This window comes from Hordeum vulgare, chromosome 2H (genome assembly GCF_904849725.1).
Source record: "Hordeum vulgare subsp. vulgare chromosome 2H, MorexV3_pseudomolecules_assembly, whole genome shotgun sequence".
NCBI classification, from domain to species: Eukaryota; Viridiplantae; Streptophyta; class Magnoliopsida; order Poales; family Poaceae; genus Hordeum; species Hordeum vulgare.
Window position 1 is genome coordinate 659,654,728 of NC_058519.1, and position 6,194 is coordinate 659,660,921.

Below are 6,194 nucleotides of genomic sequence, written 5' to 3' on the forward strand. Positions count from 1 at the left end.
CCGCCGATACATCGTTTGTGTCGTGGTTCAAACTGAGTTTAACACGTTTGCTGCTGAAAGTACCGCTAGACAGCGAAGCCTTCTCCTCCACCTCCAGGGTAATTGCCATCAGTGATAGCCAGGATCACTTTCGGGTTCCTAGCGGTATCAAGAATCTGATCACCGGCATCCATATTGAGCCTCTTCCTGGCGTCTTTATCAACCTCCATGCTCACCCCCTGATGTTTCACCGGGCTCGAGACCGTATCCAGGATCTCGGGGTCCACTTCCTTACCAGCAGGAACCAACGGAGCGCTCGGGTTGCCCTTTGGTTGTCGTTGTTCGCTGGTCCTGGTGGTATTCTGCTCAGACCTCATACGGTTAGGTCCATCAGCATGCAACCAATCTCCAAACTTCAGTTTCTTCTGATCATGAATACCAGAGCCACACTCCTTATGATCATGTCCAATCAGACCACAGAATTTACAAAAACGAGCCAGCTTTTCATATCGAACTAGAAAGACTTGTCTCTCCTGAGCTCTGACAACGCTTACGAACTTTGTAAGCGGCAGCTTAATGTCATGGTTAACCCTAACCCGAACATAGTCTCCACGGGTGTTGCCGTTCAACCTCATCTCCAGGATTTCGCCCGCCCCTTGAGGAGCCTCTCCACGATCCCATGCTTGCAGTAGGGATCCGGTAACTTGTGTATCTGGAGCCAAATCGGCATGTGATCAAAGACCACCTCACCCACTTTGGTGAAGCCATCGTACGAACACATCAGGACCGCCATGTTGCGAAAGAGCCAGGGCCCTTGCTTCATCATCCTCTCCCAGTCCCCAAGGCATGACGCCTGGACAACGAATCTATTGGAGCCAACCGGGTGGAACCGGACTGGCTGCGCCAGATTCCAGGACGCCCTCATATCCTGATAGAAGGCCGCCGGGGAGAAGGTTTTATCGGTGTGAACCCTAGCTAGGGCTAACCACCGTACGCTTTCCTTAATGCAGGGATCCTCTTCATCAATCTCCACATCATTGAATTCCTCGCTGTTCAGATCTAGCTGGTCGAAGAAGTCCTCCAGGACGGGATTGGCGGCCGCCGAGGCACCGCCGCTTGTGTCAGAGTTGGCATCCGAAGGGGAATCCATCCGGGCGCGGGCTAGGGATCAGGGCTGACGGAGAGAACACCGATCCAGACGGAGTATAGGTGGGGGGAACTCGGGGCGATCAGATCGCCATCGAGGAGGAAAACCCTAGGCGCGAGCGTAGGGGAGTTCTTCGCAATTGATGGGTGTAAAGCCAATTGAAGTTACGTCAGTTGATTCTATTCTTCCGTAGTGTTGCTGCTGCATGTAAAAAACGTCAGTCAACTGTGTCGTTTCTGCTCCATATTCACACGCCTAACCAGTTCGTGTTGCAATCCACGTAGAAACGCTAGCGACTCTGGCATTGCTACCCACATGGCAAACCCCAAGTTGCCACCCATCGGGCCTCTTGGATTCACGCTCCGTAAATCCTAATATTCAGGACCAAGAGGCAACTTGTGGATGTTTCCAATTTGTAGAAACAGATCTCTGGGTTGGTCGTGCATATCAAAACTGATGTTTCATAGGTGCACCGTTAACACTCTTTTTCTCCGTGGGATCGGTATAAAAGGCGCCATGTCGTGATGTGAGAACCCCGTTGACACACCTCTTATCCATGGTATTGATATAAAAAGTGCCTTGTTTTTTTGAGTAGCCACATATTTCATTAATCAAAAAACAAGTTACAATAAGCAACACACGCAGAAACTAAAAGATAAACCGGGATAAAATGATTATCCTGAATTTACAGATAAAATCCTAAAAGATCGAGAAATACAAAACGAGCCCTAGGGTTACCTGCAACCACCGTAGCGAACGGCTGCCGCCCAACTCTAGCGCCGCCGAGGCGAACGCCGGAAGAGACGCCGAGCCTCCACCATCCCAAGGTCCGAGAAAGCACCATTGCCAACGAGGCTTTGTGAGTCGATGAACAGGCCCGCTGCACGCAGCAAGGCACATGTCGTTGTGGCACGTCGACCGGGGAACGTCCCCGTGTTGTCTTGTACCAAGATTTGTCGCCTCCCATCGACGAAGTCGGAGAGGAACGGCAGATCCACCACCTCTGGACCGACATCCTCTCTCCAGAAGAACCACCTCGCCCGGGCCGCCAGCGCCGTCGCGAATAACCATGAACGCCAGCGACAGACCGAGAAACTGATCTCATAAGATCTGAAGAACGGCGAGAAGACCAAGCTGCCGATCTGAAGGACCGAGCAGCACACGTTGCCATCAACTTCGAGACGTCGTCGTGAAGGTCGCCGCTGGTGTGGGAATAGAGTTGAGGCAGATTTATTTACCCGGACGCCGCTCCCACCACCACAACGGCTTCCCAAGAAAACACTAGGCCAACCCTAACTACAAGCCTGCGCCGCAGCGCCGTGGTCCCCACCTCCTCACGTCGCCGGAGTGGGCAACGGAGGAGGCAGGGACCGGTGGCGGCCGGTGTCGCTGGGGCAGCTGGGATCGTCTCTCGATCGCCTTTTCTCACGTGCACGTGTGTAGTACTCTTGTTTAAAAAAAAAGTGCCTTGTTGTGATGCGAAAATCTCATCAATTCATTTTGTATCGTCTAATGATGTGTTTATTATGTTGACTTACTCGGTACGAAACCGCCTAGGATACCCGGCTACCCCGGTGTCATCAATATAGGCTACACAAATTTCAGCCGCGTTTCGAAATCAGTTTTTCTTTCCTTATCACCACATCCGCGGCGATTTTGTGAGGTCCATCGGGGCAAAAATTGTATTCGCACCCCTGCGCCCGGATCTGTTGGTTTGAATGAACCTCTTATTTTACACAAGAGGGAGATATCTGTACAAATTTCTTGTGTTTGTATGTGGGGCTCGTATGAATTTGGATTTCTTTGTGTCGTGCTGTCAGATTGCTCGTCGTTCCAGCCCAAATAGTAACAGCCGACAGGAAGACATGACGCTAGTGCCAATGTGTGTGAAGACAGGGACAAATGCTGTGTTTAGGTCTGGGGAAGGATCGAGGCTGTGGTGGTATGGGTGAAACGTGAAAGTAGTAGTAGTACTATCTCCTTTCAGCTGATCCCACTTTCCTTGGCATGCCTAATGATAATCGGTGCTGATTTTTTAACGTTGGATGCTTGGCGTACCTCGTTTTCGATTCTTCTTCTGTTGTTTCTGATGTAGCCCGCTGAGTTGTATATCACCTAGCCTAGCTTTTCCCCTAGGCCGTAGGAATTTAAAATTAAACTCATCAAACAAAAGTCGGGAATAAGGAAATGTGTCAGGTTTTTTTGTTTCAGGGAGGCCTTAGTCAGGTCATACAACTAAGTTCTAGTTTTGTCTAAAAAAAATAAGTTCTAGTTCAGACTTGCAAAATCACTAATTGAGCAGTATTTCTTTCAAATATCACTCTCATATCTCCAGGCTGCAACAAGTGGCGTACTACTTCCTCTGTTCCTAAATATAAGTCTTTTAAACGATTTCACTAAGGATCTACATACGGAGCAGAATGATTAAATATATACTCTAAAGTATGTCTATATACATCCGTATGTAGTCCACTAGTGAAATTTCTACAAAGACTTATATTTAGGAACGGAGGGAGTATATGTGTGCCACTTTGTCGTAATCTATGAGTTTTTTCTTTTCCGTAGATTCGTATTTTCTAATTTTATCTTTTAAATCGTGTTTTCAAATCTTAAACAGTTTTCATCGTTAGACTTCTCGCGCCGAAATCTTTAAAACTATGTCTCATGTTGATAAATTTTAATATTTTTTTAAAAAATGACAAAAAAGTCGACGGAAAAACCGTGGCTCTTGCGAAATGAAAAAAACGCGTTTTTTTCATTTTTCAAGAAGCACGATCTTGCCTCTCGGGAAAGTAAACATGTGCCTTCTGCGGAAGCAAAATCACCCCTCTCACCCAAAAAAACGTGCTTTTTTTGTTTCACAGAGGCACAGCCGTGCCTCTTGCGAAATATAAAAACAAAAAATATGTTTTTCTGTTTTTGAGAGGCATGCAAAAGCAAATATGTGCCTTTCACGAAAGAAAAAAATTACAAAAAATGTGTTTTTTTTCATTTCCGAGACGCACCGTCGTGCCTCTCGCGAGAACAAACTCGTGCCTCTTGTGAAAGCAAAACCGCACCTCTCGAAAAAAAATGTGTGCCTTTCGCGGAAGCAAATCCGTGCCTCTCGTGCAAGAAAAATCGTGCTTTTCGAAAAAAAGGAAAAAACATGTTTTTCTCAAAAAAATTGAATGTTTTTTAAAAAATTAGTGCAAAAGCTAAGAAAGACCGGTAAAAACCGAAACACCAAAAAAACTCACATTAAAAACCAAAATGCATGCGAAAAAGTAAAATAAAATAAAAAACAAAGGAAAAAAACAAAAAACACGTGACGACGGCTGAGAATGCGTCAAATGACAACGCGTGGCAGTGATATTTGAGAGGCTTCCGAGGGAAGACTCACTAACTAGTTGCTGTCTCAGCGGAAGAGGATTTGTGGCTCCCGGGTGACACACACCCCTATATGTATATAGCACTAAAAAACATATTAGGAAATTTAAAATAAAAATAAAAATTGGGATATGAAACCTGGGTGCCCGTTGCACACATGTGTTCGGTTTCATGGAGAATGGGTGCCCATGGTAACGTTAGTAAAAAAGATACAAAATTCTTATGTGTAGAAAAGAACTGAATGTAACGTATGTCGGATTGTCATTCTTGTGCCGTCGATACCACGGACATCCATTACACAACAAAATAAACATAGATGTACAGTGGTCATCCAGGTTTTATAGTCTAATAAAAATGACAGTTTTTTCTGAAATTTTTCTATATTTTATTTAATGCTATTTACATATAAAGATGTGTGACATCCGGATGCTCCAATGCATTTCCCCTCTCTCAGCCTTGTCCCCGTGACCTAGCAGACCATTTTTTTGTTGTTGTAAGGAAGTCCATCACTACTGTCTCCCACAAAAATCAGAAAGGAAGTCCATTACTACTGTTTCCCACAAAAATCAGAAAGGAAGTCTATGAATTCGCTTGCCGTATTGTTTGGCATATCGTCTCACAAGTCACAACCGACCCAGGTGTACATCGTTTCTTCCACCCATACGGCCATCGTTTCACCCCGACCTAGATAGATAGATAGACAGAGCATCTCTCTCTCTCTCTCAATGTTCAATCACATTTGGTACAAGCATCTCACACGCCACTAAGGAATTCACACGAGCAACCCTATGCAAACACAAGAAATGGGTACAGATAACTCTCTCGTTTTTTCTAAAAATCTTTTGATTTTTTTTTTGCAGGTGATCTATTTATCAAACATCATGACACTATTAAAAACATCAAAAGTAAGAAAAAATACATTCATGTTCCTATACCACCTAGTAACGACCACACACACTGAATCAAGCCGAAGGCACGTCATCCTCATCACATCTTCCTTACAGGACTTTGTTGTAGTAGAGTGTCAAAAATTTATCGTGTCAAGGCACTAAAAGACCAACGCAACAGAACAGTACCCGTCTCCAATGAGAAGAAACGTATATCAAGGATCCAATTCGTAGACACACGAACATAGACGAACGGAGATCGGATCCATCAAAGACAAACAACGACCGAATCTTGCGAGATCTACGAAGCTTGCAACCAAACGACCTATCGTTCAGGGCACCGGATTCTCGCAACCAAAGATAAAGAGTAGAAAATGTGTTTCGCTAACACTGTTATTTATTCGAGCGTGTCATTTCTCTTTTCAAACTCTGCCTCTCATCAACTTTCATATAAAAAAGATATATTAGAGAGAAATGAAATAAAATATATTCAAAAGTGGCAAATATTCAAATCTACGACGGAGGGGAGAGGTTCCAACCTAACACAAGGCATGCCCACATTACCATTGTTAAATATAAACACCTTGATGATTAAACTAATTAACCCATGTAATTTGGCGGTGATTATCAATCTATTATTATCATCACACACCCTCTCGTTATTACCACGCCTTGTCTAGTTTTCGCTTGTACCTCAAGTTTCATGTATGGCAGCACCACTCCTGCCGAACCTGTGGCCCGCCGCCTCCGTCGAGACACAACAAGCCCAAACGATCGAATATGTTCGCTTGCCGCCGCAGAACGAGAAGCCC